The sequence below is a fragment of the Eumetopias jubatus genome, unplaced genomic scaffold, assembly GCF_037043125.1.
Source record: "Eumetopias jubatus isolate StellerSeaLion01/CBP00866 unplaced genomic scaffold, mEumJub1_p1.0 scaffold_15, whole genome shotgun sequence".
Classification (NCBI taxonomy): Eukaryota; Metazoa; Chordata; class Mammalia; order Carnivora; family Otariidae; genus Eumetopias; species Eumetopias jubatus.
Window position 1 is genome coordinate 83,230,856 of NW_028274821.1, and position 18,943 is coordinate 83,249,798.

General features: G+C 38.5%; 1 protein-coding gene across 11 annotated transcripts in view; it reads left to right on the forward strand.

The window, feature by feature from the left end:
* The first annotated feature begins 40 nt into the window (after positions 1-40).
* RABGAP1 (RAB GTPase activating protein 1) overlaps positions 41-18,943 on the forward strand; it is a 178,634-nt gene continuing 159,731 nt past the window's right edge. For 10 of the 11 annotated variants that reach the window (XM_088019044.1, XM_088019045.1, XM_088019037.1 and 7 more), the window contains exon 1: positions 8,103-8,184. The gene's annotated coding sequence lies outside the window, so the exon portion shown is untranslated. Of the gene's footprint in view, positions 221-4,776; positions 4,910-8,102; positions 8,185-18,943 lie in introns of those variants that run through there. The other variant, XM_088019038.1, reaches the window with a different exon arrangement.

Consider the following 18,943-nt stretch of genomic DNA (forward strand, 5'->3'; position numbering starts at 1 on the left):
ACGGGGCCCGGAGAGGGACATTGCGCGCGGAGGAAAGGGTGCAGAGTATCCGAGAGGCCTGCGGCGAACTCGTCGCCGGCGACTCGAAGGTGTGGTGGTTCCTTCGCGTCCCGGGCTCAGGCTCTGCGCGCTTCGCCCGTTTGCAGCGGCTCCTCTGGAGCTGGGCCTCCGCCGCCTGCTGCCGCGTGGGCTTGAAGGGTGCCTCCGCACTTGAGCCTTGGTAAGACCCTCCCGCCCAGGGATGTGGACTCGCGGAGCTGGGGCCCTGAAAGCAGAAGGTGGTTTACTCCCCTCGCTTTTGGCTGTTGGTGTTTCCCAGAGATCTCTTTCATTCCCGTGGCTTCCGTTACCTACAGCGTGCTGACCATTCAGAAATCAGTCTTGCCAGCCGAGACAGGTCTCTTGAGCTCCAGGGCCAGCTGCACAGAAGACATCTCCAATTGGTTGTCCCAATCTTAATGTACCTTTTAATTATCTCAAGTTCATATGCAGACCTGTTTCTTAAGGTCTGTAGTCCTTGTGTTGGTAAACGGCATCATCCACGCAGTCCTGCCGACCATAAAACTTATCATCGTTCTAGAATCCTTTTCCTTCTCCTTGCCAATTCAGTTGCTCGCTGGGCTCTCCTTTTTTTCTTGGGGGAAAGGGGTATTATTGTGGTCAAACACAGTATAATTTTAATCATTTGTAAGTGTAAAGTTCGGTGGCATTAAGTACGTTCACAGTGTTGTGTGATAGTCACCACAGCTGTACCCCACTTCATATTCTTTTTATTTGGATATCGTTTTTCCAGCACCGGTTCTAGAAAAAACTGTCCTTTACCCTTTGAATGGTGTTGACACTTTCGACCATATATGTGACGGTTTATTTCTGGGCTCTCTGTCTTATCACATTTGAGGAAGTGTGAGTACTCCAACTTTATGCTTTTTTTTTTAAGATTTTATTTATTTATTGGAGAGAGAGAATGGTAGAGAGAGAGCATGAGAGGGAGGAGGGTCAGAGGGAGAAGCAGACTCTCTGCTGAGCAGGGAGCCCGATGCGGGACTCGATCCCGGGACTCCAGGATCATGACCCGAGCCGAAGGCAGTCGCTTAACCAACTGAGCCACCCAGGTGCCCCAACTTTATGCTTTTTCAAGGTTGTTTTGGCCCTTTGAAACTCCATATAAATTTGAGGACCTTTTACATTTCTGAGAAAAAAGGATGTTGTAATTTTGATATTGTGTTGAATCTGTAGACCACTTTGGGTGGCATTGCTATTTTAACAAGTTTAAGTCTTCCTACTTGTGAATACAGAATGTCTTTCCATGTACTTAGGTGTTCATTAATTTCAGCAATGTTTTCAAGCTTTCGGGGTATTCTTTTTGATAATATTGTAAATGGAATTGCTTTCTTCCTTTTCATATTCATTGCTGGTGTGTAGAAACAGCTGATTTTTGTGTGTTGGTGTTATACCCAGTAACATCGCTGAATTTTTGTTTTATTTTTGCTTTAGTAGCTTTCTTGTGGGTTCTTTGAGGTTTTCTCTCCATATAATTCATGCTGTCTGTGAATAGAGATAGTTTTACCTCTTCCTCTCCACAATTTGCCTTTATTTCTCTTTCTTATCTAATAGTTCTGGCTAGAATTTCGGGTACAGTGTTTAATAGCAGCAGTGAAAGGAGACATCTTTGACTTGTTCCTGATCTTAGAGGGGTAGCTGAATTATTGAGTATGGTGTTCAGTGTGGGTTTTTAACAAATACCTTTATCGTGTTGAGAAATTTTCCCTCTTTAACTAGTTTTCTGAGAGATTTTATTATGAAAAGCATTATGGTCTGTCACATGTCTTTTCTGCATCCATTGAGACGATCGTGTTTTTTTTCTCCTTGTTTTATTAATGTGATATATTACATTGATTGATTTTATGTTGAACCACACTGCATTCCTGCAATAAATCCCACTTGGACATGGCAAATCATCCTTTTAATATGTTGTTGGATTTGATTGTCTTAAATGTTGTTGAGGATTTTAGCATCTATATTCATAGGAGATATCAGCCTGTAACTTACTTATGATGACTTTATCTGGCTTTGGTATCAGGATGATGAAGGTCTCATAGAATGAGTTAGGAAATATTTCCTCTTTAATTTTTTTGGAAGAATTTGAGGAGGATTGGTGTTATTCATTAAATGTTTTGTACATTTCTCTAGTGGTCATCTGGAACAGGACTATTCTTTGTTGGGAGTTTTTTGATTATTCAATCTCTTTACTTGTTATATTTGTGTTGAGATTTTCTTCTGAATCAGTTTAATTTATATGTTTCAAGGAATTTGTTTCTTTTCTAAGTTACTTAATTTGTTGGCATACAGTTGTTCATAGCATTCTTTTATAATCCTTTTATTTCTGGAATGTCAGAAGTAATACCCACTTTCATTTCTGATTTTAGTTATTTGCATAAAGATCTGTTGATTTTGTTGTTCTTTTCAAAGAAACAATTTTTGGTTTCATTGATTTCTCTCTTTTTCTGTTCTCTAATTTATCTCCACTCTCATCTGTTTTCTTTCTTTCCCTCTGCTAGTTTTGGGTTTATTTTCTAGTTTTTCTTGTTTTGTAAGGTGTAAAGTTAGGGTATTATTTTGAGAGCTTTCTTCTTTTTTAACGTAGCCATTTTCAACTATAAATTTTCCTCTGATCAGTGCCTTCATTGCATTCTATCAGTTTTGGTATGTTGTGTCATCATTTTCATTCATTTCTAACATATATTCTAATTTCCCTTTTGATTTCTTCTTTGACCCATTGGTTGTTAAAGAGCATGTTATGTAATTTACATGTATTTGTGTTACTGATTTCTAACTTCATTCCATTGTGGTTGGAGTAGATACTTTGTATGATACCTGTCTTTTAAAATCTATTGAGGCTTGTTTTGTGGCCTAATTATATGGCCTGTCGTGGAGAATGTCCCATGTGAATATAAGAATAATGTGTATTCTGCTGTTGTTGGGTGGACTGTTCTGTACATATCTGTTAGGTTTAGTTGTTTTCTCAGAATGTTCAAGTCCTCCGTTTCCTAACTTATCTCCTATCTGGTTGTTCTATTCATTATTGAAAGTGGAGTATTGAAGTTTCCAATTATTGTAGAACTGTTTATTCTTCCCTTTAATTCTGGTCATTTTTGCTTCATATATTTTGAGGGTCTCTTACTAGGTATGTTAATGTTTATAATTTTTATATAATCTTGCTTTATTGAAACTTTTATTAATAAAGTGTCCTTCTTTGTCTCTTGTAACCTTTTTTTTGGATTTAAAGTCTATTTTGTATGGCGTTTTTATAACCACCCCAGCTCTCTTTGGTTACTATTTGCACGGAATTTTTTTTTTTTTTTAAAGTAAGCTCTAGGCCCAACATGGGACTCAAACTTATGACCCTGAGATAAAGAGTTGCATGCTCTACCGACTAAAGCCAGCCAGGGAGTCCCTGGAATATCTTTTTAAAAATTCTTTCACTTTTAACCTATTTATATCTTTGGATCTAAAGTGAGTCTTTCCTAGACTATAGATGGTTGGATCTTTTTTTTTTTGAAATCCATTCTGCTCATCTCTGTCTTTGACTGAAGAGTTTACACCATTTACATTTAAAGTAATTACTGCTAAGGATGGAATTATTTCTGCCATTTTGCTATTTCTTTTCTGTAGGCCTTTGTGCCTTTCATTTCTTTTATTACTGTCCTTTTCTGTGTTTTTTTTTTTTTAGTGAAAAGTTTTAATTCACCTCTTATTTCCTTTTGTGAATATTCTATAGGTATTTTCTTTGTGGTTGTCATGGGAATTTAATACCAAAGAGTTATAGCAATCTAACTGAATTGATACCAACTTTAATAGCATACAAAACCTCTCCTGTATAGCTCTTCCCTTTCTTTCTGTTATTGATGTTACAGATTATATCTTTTATACACTCTGTGCCCAATAACATAGATTAATATTCTAATGCACTTTTCTCTTAAATCATATAGGAAATAAAAAGTGGAGTTACAAACTGGAATTATAATAATACTTACTTTTAAATTCCCCACATATTTATCTTTACTAGAGATCTTTATTTCTTCATATGGCTTCAAATTACTGTTGAGCATCCTTTCATTTCAACCTGAAGGATTGCCTATAGCACTTCTGATTGCCAGGTTTAGTGGTAAACTCCTTAGCTTTTTTAAAATCAGAGATTATTTTAATTTTCCCTCACTTTTGAAGGACAGTTTTGCCAGATACAGAATTCTTTGTCAACAGTTTTTTTTTTCTTCCAGCACACTGATAATATTAACCTACTGCTTTCTGGCCTCCAAGGTTTGAGATGAGAAATTGGCTGATAATCTTATTGAGGATCCCTTGTATGTGAAGAATCACTTCTCTTTTGCTGCTTTCAAGTCTCTCTTTTCTTTGGCTTTCTACAGTTTGAATCTTCTTTTTTTTTTTTTTTGAGATTTATTCACTTATCTTAGAGAAAGAGGTGCAGGAAGGGATGGAAAGAGGGAGAGAGAGAATCTCAAGCAGATTATGTGCTGAGCATGGAGCCCTATGCAAGGCTCAATCCCAGGATCCTGAAATCATGACCTGAGCAGAAATTGAGAGTCAGGTACTTAACCGACTGAGCCACCCAGGCACCTCTGATTATTCTTTCTCCCCTTTCTCTCTTCTTCTGGAACTCCCACAGTAGTATGTTGTTTCTCTTGATAGTGTCCCACAGATCCCTTAGACTCCATTCACTGTTCACATTTCTTTTTTTCTTTTCTTTCTGTTCCTCAGATGGAGTAGGAAGCACAAGGAATCCATCTCTCTACCTAGACAACAGTTGTACTGGCAGAAACCGTCTGAAGTAACTCTGGAGTCTATTTGAATTCTTGCATCTTCCAGGAGAAAATTTGGTTGGTAAATTGAGGTTAGTTTCAGTCAATGTCAGCCTTTAGCATGATAGCATCTCCCTGCTTCCTACCCTTCAGCCCTGTGGCAGGCAGCCATGTTCACATTCCTGGTGTGGCTTGCTGGAGCTGTGGTGGGAAATAAGAATTTTGTTCACCAAATACCAGAGTTCTGTGTTTTGATTGCTGATTATGCCTTTTGGGTTCTGAGATTCAGGCACAGAGTCACTGCCATTGTTTCAGCCCCCATAGGCTGAGCTGGCTTCTATGGGATTTGAAGGAACAGCTTCTGTTTTGTTTGTTTGTTTTCCCTTTTACCCTATTTGGGAGCCAGAAATTTAAGGATTAGGACATTCAGAAGCAACCACTTACATAGGGAAAATTAGAAAGCCACTGTGTATAACCAGGAAAAGATGCAGGCTTGGAAAAGAACTGAGAAGACCTTAAGCTTTCACCTTAGGCTGATCCTGATCCCTGGCATAGAGATATCCTTCAACAATTAAAAAACAAAACAAAACAAACACACACAAAAACCAGCAATACCTGGGATAGGGGGAGAATTTGATTTCCACAGTTATCACATTATAAGATTCAAATGTCCATTTTTTAGCAAAGAATCAAAAGGCATACAAATAGGAAAGTATGGCCTGTTCAAAAGAATGAAATAAATCAACAGAAACCTTCCCTGAGAAAGATGAGACATCTGACTTACTAGACTTTAAACCAACCATCTTGAAGTTGCTCACTGAGCTAAAAGAAAACATGGATGAAGTCAGAAAAACTATGAAAAAAAAATAGAAGTAGTATTAAAGATACAGAAATTATGAAAGGAACCAAAATGAAATTCTGAAGTTAAAAAGTACAATAGCAGAAATGAAAAATTCACTAGAGGGATTCAAAATTAGGTTTGAGCAGGCAGAAGAAAATCAGCAAACTTGAAGATATTTCTTTTTCATATGTCTCTTGAACCCTGTTCCCTCCCACCCCATCCCCTTTCTTCTGCCTTAGTTCAAATCTTTCTGATCTTGGTCAGCCTCTAAACTGTTCCATTTACCCCATTTTGCCTTTTCTACTGCTACCAGAATGATCTTTTAGAAAATCCAAATAAAATATTGGCACTGTACTTAAAAACCTCTGAGGGCACCCATGGGTGTATAGATTGAATTTCCTTTTTTTAATTTTAGCATTCATGGATTTTCCCATTCTGGCTCCAACTTACCACATTAATCTATTGAGCCTTGAAATAGAACTTCCAGTTTCCAGGAAATACCAGGTCTAAAGGAACAAATTCAGTAACCGCTTGGGGAAGCAATCATTCAGATCCAGAGAGTGGGAAAGTTTGCACTTCAAGTGGCCTGATTTCTTCAGTAAGCCAGTATCTTAGTATTTTTCTTAAGTGCTAGAGTAAAAAATACTTAAGGGATAGAACAACCAGATGTAGTGTGTGGTCCTGGATTGGATACTGATTTAGGAAAACTAGCTTTAAAAAAATATATTTCAATCAACAGAATATTTGATTATAGTAGATAATAGATGAGAGGAAAACTTAATTGAAATATTACTGATTTGGGAAAGCCAACTGTAAAAATACTTTTAGGTTGATGGAAAATTGGATGTGATCTAGGAATTAGATGTGAGGAAAATATACTGAAATGGTAAAGTAGATATTGTTAATTGAATAAAGCAGATTGCTAAACCATGTGATCTCATTTTAAAAAACAATATGTTGGCACACAAAGAAGGATATACATCATGGTATTAACATTGGTGGTGGGAATGTGATGTTTTATTTTTTATTGTAGCTTGTCTCTGTCTTCTGTTCTCCAAGGCATACTGTATTGAATCTGTAATAAAATTTTATTTAAAAAATTTATGTTAAGATTTACATACATATTTGGTGTATACATATGAATCAAAGAATACATGAATGTATAGTCACCAAAATATTAAAAGTGCATCAGGATATCAGGGGATTTCATAATATTGCATCTATTATTTGATACTACTACTTTAAAATGGGTGTGTATTATTATATAACTGTATAAGGAGAAAAGGAACAAAGCTATTTTCCTGTGGGAGTGCAGCCAAGTCTATTGTAATAGTAGAAAAGTCACATAAAGGACTGCAACAGAGCACATTTTTGTGTTTTCTCTGGTTGATTTGGATACATTATGCACAGGAAAACATTACATGGCTCATTCACTAGGAAAAGAGCATCGGCTATTTGAATAAAGAAAGGTGAAGAGTAAGGGATAGGCTGTAGAATTATAAATTATCATGACTTATTAGCACCTTTAGTAGCCATTGTTTCTGTTACCAACCACGTTGTAAATTCATTCAGGACTTTAAATCTCATTGCTTTTGCTCTATATATCACTTTTGAATGATTTAAGATTTTATTTTTAAGTAACCTCTATACCGCAACGTGGGGCTTGAGCTCACAACCCCGAGATCGAGTCGCATACTCCAGGACTGAGCCAGCCAGGTGCCCCACTTTTGAATGATTTTAAAATAAAATCCCAGCCCCATCTTTGGGTCTAACACTCTGAAACAAGCTATTTCTGATCTGTTCTGTGTGTCTCAAGTACCTCAAGGCAGCTGTGTCGCAGCCAATGGTCCTTGGACTTGAGTCAAAAGTGTTCGACTTTTGGATTGAACTGTTACTTAGGTTGGACTCCTTTATAAAATGAGAAAAATCGAACATTCTAACAGGTTTGTGGTAAAGCCAAGGAGATACCCATAAAAAGACCTATCATAATGCACGCCTTCGATAAAGGCCAGGTGAGTTGAGTAACGCTGGTAAGGGCTGCTTTTGAAATAGTACTTGAACGTGAAAGGTGAGATTTCTTGCTGTAGCACCAGTGGTCTTTGCATGTGTACCTCCTTTTAGGCGTAACAGGTGCTGGTTAGCCTGATTCCGCTGCCATCCTGCTTCCAGTCTCTGAGGCAGTCCAGAGCCAGTGCCGGTCCAAGTCTAAACACAGAGCACGGCGCTACTGCACCTTCCAGAGTGCAGACTCGGCGCAGGCGCCGACTCCCGTGGCGGGGTAAAAGCCCAGGTGGAGCTTCGAGGAAAGGAAGTACGCCCTCGCCGCCTGTTGTTGGGCCAATGGGGCTGCTCGGCTTAGCAGCAGGCCTATAAAAATAGGGTGGGAGGCGGGGCGGAGGGCGGAAGAAGCTACTCTCACGTGAGTAGGGGGCGGGGAGGGCGGGGGCAGGGCGGCTGGGGAGGCCCAGGCGGCGGAGCCTCCCGGACGGCGAACGGCGGGCGGCGGAGGAGGAGACGGCGGGTCGGGTAGGGCCGCGTTTCCCCTCCTCCTCCTCCCACCCTCCTATCCATCAAGGCCCGGGGGATCCTGTGACAGCCCTTGCTCGGGGCCAGGCTGTGTTTTTATCCCGCGGGGCTGGGCCGGCCAGACTGCGCTCACCTCCCTCGACGAGCCGGGTTCTGAGGGGAGCCGTGATTGGGGGGAGGGGGAGCTGTGGCGGAGGGGAGAGGGCGCATGCGCAGGCGGGAACGCGCTCTCAGCCCCTGCCCAAACCGGTTCCCCCTGTCTGGGTGGGTGTCTGTCTACCGAGTCCTGCGCTTGCGGCAGTCCCTCTGACCCCCAGGCAAAGCCGGATTGTCTCTTGACTTTCATGTTTGGGGCCAGGTCCTATTTGGGAATCTGGCCTCAGTTTCTCCCCATTGCCACCTGGGCCTGTATTTGTGACTTCAGCTGGCTTGGGCCTCAAACTAGCTTCCTGGGCTGCGCCAAATTTGAAAGACTTGCTTTCTTTTAGTGCTGGCCTGCCAGCTTGTAGTGATCTTTCTGTCTCATTTTCCCCACCTGCAGTTAGTGTCTCGCTCTCCCCATGTCTTTTAAGTCTCTGCTCCCAAATACCTCATTGCTGTGTCTTGAGTCTCAGCAACCTTCAGGGTTGGTGTTGAGCCAGAGGATAATCCCAGACTTGCAATAGTTCGCTGTCCATTGCCTAGTACTACTTTGGTCCCTAATGTTTCTAATGACTGTTAGCATCTGCACCTGTTTTTACAGGCATCTCCGTATTTAAGCTTTCTCGGGGATTACTTTATCCTGGAAGCAAATGTCCTAGAAGACCGTGTTAAGTGATCATGCTACTAGTGCTTCGTTAGTTTAAAATCGTGTTCCAACTTGAATTTGAAATCTTTTGGCTTTTGTGGTTTTTATTAGTTGGGGGGAAAACTGTCAGGGGCAGGTTTTCACCATTTGATATTTTTTCAGCCATATAAACACCTGTGTTCACGTACATGTGACTGGAATAGTGTAGTAAGTGTGTTTCCAGCTGCTTTGTTTATTTAAAAAGAAAACAATGGAGGGTGAATTGCACTGTGTTTATCACATTAAACTGATGTTAGAAAAGTTGAAAAAAAGCTTAAATGCCAAGGAAGTACACATTTAACTTTTTTTAAACGAAGGACCTGTTGGCCTCAATTCAACATGTATAGGGTGCTATTTTATATATATTGAAGGTTTTTAAGTAGAGTTTACTTACAGAAACTGAAAATGAATATGGGAGAGCGTTATGTTCTTTATAGACCTCACATTGCATTATATTTGCATCCATGATTGATTTGTATTTACTAGTAACATTTAAAATTCACATGTAGCTTGAATACAAATTAACTCAAATTACTAATTAAAATTGAACTACTGCTATGTTGTAGTGCACTTCTTTTCATTGTTTCAATCTTATAACTCAGTTTACAGTGATTAACTTATGTCATTGGTGTTAAGGTATATGTTTGGATAGTTAATCTACCAACTATGCATTTTGGTCTTATTAGCATAGTATTTTATTAGCAGTTTACACATGCTTAATTTGGGTTAAATGGTAATTTAGTGGGACACTATAAAAGTGAAGACACCTGTTTCCTACCTTTTACATTACATATTGAAGTGTATTGTGCACATTATCTACATGAAGAGACATGAGTTTCTCCAAATATATCTCAACTTTACAGCCCAGATTCTTTAGAAGTCATTTTCCTTTTTTGCATACATTTCCAGCTAAACTTTACAGCCCACATTCTTTTTAAGAAGTCATTGTTATTGAGCACGTTTCCAGCTAATGTGTAACCTACTTTGAAGGTCTCATCATTTCACAGTAATTGTTTTAACAAGTGATCATTGAGTACAGGCTTCAGAAAATAATTAGTTTAAATCAGTGCTACTGTTGAGTGTCTACAGACAGTGGTGTGCTGAGGTTCTGACATAGGCTACCCATAATATCTTTGTAGTTTTCAGTATACTCAGGTATGATTAGATTTCTCAAGCATGTGGAATAAGTGAACTCATAAATAATCTTTCATGGAGTTAGAACTCAAATATCGAAGAAGTGCTGATTTAACCAACATACATAAAGAAGGGTTTGGCTGACATTTGGGTGCTTTGTATGCAACTGCCTGGTTCTATTGGTTTTCCATAGTTAGATCCCAAAGAAAATCCAAGGCCAAGGACTCAAAGTCAGTGGGTATCAACTTAAAAGCTGTTTCTTTTTTACATAAATTGGTTACCTGGTCCATCCCCCACGCCCCCCACCTCCTGTTCTGTGTTTCTGAGAGATCTTGATTCTTTAGAAAACAACACTGGATATACATTTAAACTTATAACCACTCTTGTTGACGCTAACAGCCTTGTTTCTCTTCCTATACAAAAAGTGAACAAATATGGCAGTCTGCAAGTAACGACGAACACTAATTTAGCCTGGAAGTTTCCCTCTTTTCAAAGCAACCAGTATCTCTGAGGTAGATCAGAGAGACTCTTTTGAAGATTGTTCTTTCCAGCATAGTAGAGTTTTATCAGGCCTGACTTTCCCCCCAAATTCCTTTTTTTGTGGATCGCTAAATAGTAAAACTAAAGCTCTTATTTTTAAGTTTATACCTGATATTAAATAGTATATATGACCATGCCTCTAAAGCAGGAGGTGTATCTTCTTAATTGTATGGCTGTGCTGCCAGATTGGGAGGTCCACATCTCTCATAGAGTTCATGCATGGTTGTTACATATCTCCAATTAAGGTTGCATCAGCTTTTTATGTTATAAATCACCACTCCTCGGAATCCATTAATCTTTGTGGGAATACAGTTTTCTCCGTGCTAAAATCTGTTATTTCTTTAGGTACATTAGCAAACTAGTGCCTGTGATAACTTTAACAAAATGTTATTAACTGTAAAGCTTAACAATTTGACTATTTAAAAAATTTATTTTATATATGTAAAATTCATATATAAAAATTTTTATATATATTATATGTATACAAAATATATTACATAAAAGTATAAATATATAAAATTTTATATTTCATATGTAATATTTATATTATACAAAATTATAAATATACATTAAATTATTTTATATATGATATATAAAATTTATTATATGTTCCCTTATTTATATATTTTGGTAATTAAAACCAACAACCTGTGATTATAATCTTGTTTTCCTTTTTTTGAAGATGCCCCTTGTATCAGAAAAAGGAATTGATATGCAGAATCTTTCTTTGGGAGCATATCTTAAATATCATCATGGGTATTAAGAGACAGCATGCAAGGCTAAACTGGATTAAATGGGCATTTGTATAATACTGGGGAGAGCCATGAGTTAATCATTTTAATATTTTTATTGTAGAGGTAATAAACTCTTTTACACCCTTGAAGTATGCTGATAAACGGATTCTGACAATGTAAGAGTAGGAACATGTCATGTAAATCTCTTCTGTAACACACGATTTTCTATGAATAGACCTCTGATACATCTATAGAAGAGAAATGGTTATATCCTTATCATAGTTACCTGTTGAATTCTCTGTGAGTTGAAGAAAAATCTGAAATCTCTCTAACCTCAAAAGCTAATATTTCTTTTTTTCTTTTTTTTTTTTTTTTGAAGATTTTATTTGACAGAGAGAGATGTCGAACGCAAAAACAGCAAGTAGGGGGAGTGGGGGAGGGAGAATCAGGCTTCCCGTGGAGCAGGGAGCCCGATGTGGGGCTGAATCCCAGGACCCTGGGATCATGACCTGAGCCAAAGGCAGACGCTTAAATGACTGAACCACCCAGGCGCCCCTAAAAAGCTAATATTTCTTTACAAAATTATTCCCTAAGCAGGAACAAATCTCCTTAATTTTTTGCTTTTGGTTGTGAGAAACAGTCTTTTCAGAGGTTTAAAAACATCTGTGGAACTTAGGATTTGTGCTTTTTTTAATATTCTCACACAGTGCCTATTCCAAGATGTGTAAGAAATGTTTATTGTTTGCCCGTCCCCTATTCAACACACTTGTCCCATGTCCCACCACCCTTGTGTAATTCTGACCACCTTATATCAGAAGGTGCAGAAAACAGGTGTGGATCTGCCAAACATTTGTGGTTTGCCTACACACTTTTCCCTGAAAATAAAAAAGAGGTTATAGAAAAGGGGGTGCCTGGGTGACTCAGTTCGTTGGGCATTTGCCTTCAACTCTGGTCCTGATCTCAGGGTCCTGGGATCCAGTCCCAAGTCAGGCTTCCTGCTCAGCGGGGAGCCTGCTTCTCCCTCTGCCCTGCCCTTCCCCACCACTTGTGTTCTCTCTTTCAAATAAAATCTTTAAAAAAAGGGGGGGAAGGGTTATACAAAAGAGAAGCCATATTTTCTGTATTCATCTTAGGCTTTGGTCATCTATCAGATAATTTGCTTGTTTGGCATTAAATTCACATATTTTAAGGAGAAATGAATAATGTAAACATTTCATACTGAAGTATAGACAGGTTGATATTCTAAGTGGAATAGATTCATTTTCTTCACTATGGATGAGAAGGAACTATATTGACTAATTTCCTAAAATGAGGGAGAGTCTTTGGACAATCCTGTGTTGCTTAAAAATATTCATATTTTTAGGGGTGCCTTGGTGGCTCAGACGATTGGGCATCTGCCTTTGGCTTGGGGTATGATCCCAGGGTCCTGGGATCGAGCCCCATGTCAGGCTCCCTGCTTGGGCTTCCTGCTCAGTGGGAGCCTGCTTCTCCCTCTCCTCCCTGCTTATGCACTCTCTCGCTATCTCTGTCACTCTCTCTCAAATAAATTTTAAAAAATATTCATATTTTTAGATTTACAAAACACTAAATCATTATGCTTTAGGAATCTGTTCCAGAAAAAGAAAAAACATTTTTTTCAAATCTGTACTAGGGAGGTCAGACATATAATCTGACTTTGTGAATGAGCTAACTTTCATTGTTCCTAGAGGTAGGTTTCTAGTGTAGAAATGGCATCCAAATAATTTAAATACTTAGTTTTGGAGATACTGTGTTGAGGTGGCATAAAGTCATTATACCTTGAGTTCTGGAAAAAAATTAGTGTTTCCTGAAATATCCACAAGAACATGGAGAAATCACCTACATGGTTTACTTATTTATTTATTTTTAGCTGTCAACAGTACTGCATTCAAATAATCAGCTCAGAGTTAAATGAACTGTTTTATGTGCATTTCTTCCCCTCTTCTTACCTCTTGTACTCTTCAAGATATAGGGGAGTGAGTGTGAACCTTGGAATCAGAAATACATAGATATCCTAAGTCCTGTACTTACTATATGACTGAAGGTAAGCTACTACTCTCTCTTGAGACTCTGTTTCTTCATTTGCGGAAATGGAACTAATGCTTACATCATGGATTAGAATTGGACAGCACCTCGCATCCCCCCCCTTCTGATTCCTCCCAATCACAAAAGAATAGAAAATGTTCATTCATTTCACATATGAGAAAACTGAAGCTACGACATTGGTTAAGTCACATCCAGAAGGACCAAGGAGCTCATTTTTTTAATATTGTACCAGACTGTTAACTTTAATAAAGCTTTATTATGACAAAGTGAGAAGTAACTCTGGAAATACTAGTTGTCTTCTTTGGGCCCTTTACTAATTTTGTGAGTTTTACCCTAAAGATCATATAATGTTACAGTCGGGCTTTAAAAACTTGTATTAACCAGGTCACCTGGGTGGCTCAGTCGGTTGGGCATCTTACTCTTGATTTCGACTCAGTCATGATCTCAGGGTTTTGGGATGGAGCCCTACATGCCCCCCCCCAATAAATCTTTAAGAAAAAACAATTTGTATTGTCCAATGAATGGATAAACAAAATTTAGTACATATATTCCATAGAATATTACTCGGCCTTAAAGAGGAAATTCAGACACATGCTATAACACAGGTGAACTTTGAAGACATTATACCAAATGAAATAAGCCAGCCACAAAAGGACAAATATTGTGTGATTCCCCTACTTTTATGAAGTACCTGGAATAGTCAAATTCATAGAGAAAGTATTAATAGTGTGTTGGTTGCCTGGAGGAATTGGAGTTAGTGTTTAATGGATACGAAATTTCAGTTGGGGAAGATGAGTTCTAGAGGTCGATAGTGGTGATAGTTGCACAGTAGTGTGAATGTACTCAATGCCACAAAACTGTACACTTAAAATTGGCTAAAATAGTAATGTATATTTAACCACAATTTAACAAGATTAAAACTTTAAAATCTTTTTTAAAAATTAAAGTAAATCCTTCTATCTTACAAATTTTTATATTCCTATAAGTTATCCTTTTTAGTTTATCTGGAATTGAACTAAAAGAATCACTTTATAGTTGAAGTAAATTGTCACAGGCATTGCAGGTTAAAATTTGCCTGATGATGACTTTTAGAGAAGCTGGTTTTTCTTGCTTTTAAGTGCTGTAGGCCCAAGACGATTGTTTTGTTTTCTTTTGTTTCTGGTTTTTTAAGCGAAGCTGAAATTATTCAGAAGGCTTAAATTAATATGGTTCTCTTAGCTCACTAGAATAATTCAAAGAAACAGCCTCCAAATTCAGTGTTAGACTTCAACAAAGACACATCTATTGTTTAGCAATTAGTAGTGGTGGAAAGGAATTTATTTTTATAAAGAAGGGATGATTTTCCATTGAATTTTGTTAGATTTGTTCCACCCTTCCCAGGGCTAGGCTGTGAGAAATTCATGTGAAAACCAGTGCAGGGAAACAAACATCTGAGCCAAGGAAAAAAGAAAAAGCTGAGATTAATATAGTGTTATTAAAAAAAAAAAAACTTCTTTGTACACTGTTTAATTTTAAAGGGTTACAAACCGAGAGGAATTGGCCTGTTACAGCATCTTTGAGACTTGATTCTCTTCCTTCCTGTTTTGTCTTTTTCTGAATAGAGTGTAATCTTGTCTGTGTTTTAGATGGATACAACTGGTATCTAACAAAAAGTGGATTAGAATGGGGGGAGAATGGAGATAAGGACACCAAGGAGAAGCATTCCAGAAAAGGACAGAGGCACCTACAGTTTTATCTGTGAACTTAAGCTATTGAACCGGTCTAAGCCTCAGTTTGTTTGTCATATGAAGTCAATATCTATCTGTCAAAGTTTGTGTGAATATTAGAAATAATGCATATAAAGCTTTTTAGTACCATGTTGGCCCATATAATTGGCAGTAGGAACTAATAATTATTATCTCTTTATATTTAGCAAGATGACTTAAGTATCTCCCTTAAGATTCCCTAAAGCTGTACTCATTTGCTCACTGGTTGAGCAACAAAAATGATGGGTATTAGGAAGGAAGTGGTAAGAGAGTGTTTTGGTCCAAAGGGAATCCAAGGTATATTTTCTGACTCGATGCTAACTAGTTTTGAGCTTGATAGTTGTGAACTTAACGAAGAGTCAGGGAGGCACACTCAAAGGTAGTTCTTTTTGAGTCTCTTTATTCTAGTTGCCGTCCATATTCATATCCCCAAGTCACATGCATGTAGTATAGCCGATTTGTCATTTGTCCTCCTACCAGTTAAACACTGTTTAAAGAGTATTATTCAACCAAAATTATTTAGTGCTGCTAGTAAACAAGGATATAAAGATAATATGAATAAAATCCAAGATCCCAGTCCACAAATAGTTCGCAGGAACTATCTGTGCTCGTTGTTTTCCCAGCATTTACTATAGTGATTTGTACTTAGTAATTGTTTCTGGAATGAATGATCAACCAATACAGTGGAGCAGGGAAGAGGTATGATATTTTACTGTGTGATAAATGCTATAGTTTTGTGATAGAATTAAAAAGCAAACAAAAGCCTTAGGAGCCCTAGAGAGAAATAATGAATATTGCAGAAGGGAAAGGGGGAGTTTGGAGATTTGATTGTACCATAAGATTGCTGGTGAGGGAGAAGGACTATGTGGGGAAATGAAGACATATTCCTAGATTAGCAAACAATGTGAGCAAAGGCTTGAAAGCATAAAAATGCATGACAATTTTGGTGCATTTCTGGTATGGTTTGATAGAAGGAGATGAGACTAGAATGATAGATTGTCTCCATATTTTGAAGAGTAATGATACAGAGAGTTTGAATTTTATTCTATTTTCAGTCAGGAGCAGTCAAAGGTTTTGAGGAAGGGGTGGGATATATGATCACATCTAAATTTTAGATATTAGCCGCAGGACTTTGATAATGACTAGAGAGGGTCTAGAAAAGGAGACTTATGTTTTAGCTAAGTTGAAAGAGAATGAAGTACTCACAAGTCTGTGACATGAAGGATGGCAAAGAAGGAATAAGATTGGGGTATGTTTTGGAACTAAAATCCATTAGTGTTCCAGGGAGAAAGAGAAAATGAGTCAAGGACTTTTTTGACGTCTCTGTCTTGGATCAGTGGTTGTTAACCAGGATAGGGAACCTATGAGGAAGAAGGAATATGCTTGTGTGACTGACAAGAGGTTTACATGGAATTGATTTTGAGATGGTCATGAACACATGTAGCAGAGCTATCCTGTGTATACATCCTTTGCATACCTCTGTTATACCAAGCACTATATTATAATTACCTGTTCATCTGTCCCATTTTCTGTACCACTGTAAGCCTATCCTAGGTAAAAGACTACCTATTGCTCCTCACCGTAACATTATACAGAGTGCCTGGCACATGTCAGACACTTAATACTAAATAGAAAGGAAAACACAGGGGTGCCTGGGTGGTTCAGTCGATTGAGTGTTCCGCTCTTGATTTCAGCTCAGGTCATGATCTCAGGATTGTGAGATCAAGCCCCGCGTTGGGCTTCATGCTGGGCATGGAGCCTGCTTGAGATTCTCTTCTCCCTCTACCTGCCCCTCCCCTCACCCTCCTCCCTGTCTTAAAAAAAAAAGAAAAACGTAACAAAAATACCCATATGGATTTAGAGAGGAGAGATAGAGCTATGAGTATCATCAGCATACCAAAAGAAAAAAAAAGTCATAAGTGTGTGAGCTAATAAGAGCCAGGGAAAAGTGGAAAAAGAAGAGGAACAGGGTAGAACTTAAAGAATGGGCAGAAGAGGGGTGCCTGGGTGGCTCAGTGGTTAGGCATCTGCCTTCAGCTCAGGTCATGATCCCAGGGCCCTGGGATTGAGTCCTGTATCAGGCTCCCTACTCCGCAGGGAGCCTGCTTCTCTTTCTGCCTTTCTGTCTCTCATGAATAAATAAAATCTTTAAAAAAAAAATGGGCAGAAGAAAGGGAAACTTAAGTGACAGCTGAGAAAAGGTAGTCAGAGGTAGAAAGTGGAAGCAAGAAAAAAGTTTTAGAATAAAGAAATGGTCAGCATTTTCATTTATTTCGGTGGTAGAAGATGATGAAAACTGAAGAAAAATTCTTTGGGTTTTGAAAGTTTGTACTGACCTTGACTGATTTATTTCCTTTTAAAAATGATGCTCAGAAGGTAAACAAAATACCCAGGGCCACAGATGAGGTGTTTTTTTTTTTTTTTTTTTTAAGATTTTATTTATTAGAGAGTGTGCAAGAGAGAGAAGGAGCAGGTGGAGGGGCAGAGGGAGAGGGAGAAGCCGACTCCCCACTGAGCAGGGAGCCCAACATGGGGCTTGATCCTAGGACTCCGAGATCATGACCTGAGCCAAAGGCAAACGCTCAACCGACTAAGCCGTCCAGGCACCCCCACAGATGAGGTTTTAATTAAGTTTTTAAAAGAGGAGGTTCAGTAAGGGTTGGTGAGAGAGAGAGGAGCCAGATTTTTGAGAGGGACTGCTCTTTGGAGTGTCCTATTGAAAGTGGTAGAGGTGGAGGCAGTTAATACTACTTTAGGAAGAAAGAGTTTAGGGAAATAAAGATGAATTAGAGCCCTAGAATAGTGGCTGGGAACTAGCACATTTTGTCTCAAGCATGTCAAGTTCAATTACAAGTATCACTCATACCTCTTTTATCAAGTTAGGTAGGTCACTTATTGGGAGGTGATTTTTGCCTCTACTGATTGTACATCAGCAAATTCATGCCACTGCAAGTTAACTGTTTATGTTACTCTGAATGTTAGTAACTAGAAACATACAAATATCTGATAGTACTCTGTACAAAAAACGAGTTCAAGTTTTTTAAAAGTAAACACTGATTATCCAAGAGCCCACTGCTGTTGAAGGACTATCAAAAGAGCCTTTATCATGGGCAGTTCTTTTTTTTTTTTTTAAAGATTTTATTTATTTGAGAAAGAACAAGCAGTGGGGAGGGGCCGGGGGTGGGGAGAAAGGAAAAAAAAAAAGCAGACTCCCTGCTGAGCAGGAAGCCAGATATGAGGCTTAATCCCAGGACCCTGAGATCATGATGTGAGCCGAAGGCAGATGCTTAACCTACTGAGCCACCCAGGCGCCCCAGTTCACATTTACTCTCCATTAGCTGGGTCTCTGAAGTGTTTAAGAAAGAGGAGATTGAGAATGGAAATTAATCTTCTTTTGGCAAGACTGAGGTGCATTATTTGCCATGATCTTTGCAGAAGTACATAGTTAAGCATAAATTTGTCACTTAGGGAACAAAACAGTAAATTTAGGCAAAAACTTTGTAAACAGTTTAAACATCATGAGACTAATTTTATTATTTTTTTTAATTTTTAAAATATTGAGAGAGAGCACGAGCTGGGGGAACAGCAGGCAGAGGGAGAGGGAGAGAGTAAATCCCAAGCTGACTCAACAACACTGAGCATGGAGCCCAACACGGGGCTTGATCCCACAACCCTGAGATCATGACCTGAGCCAAAATCAAGAGTTGGATTTTCAG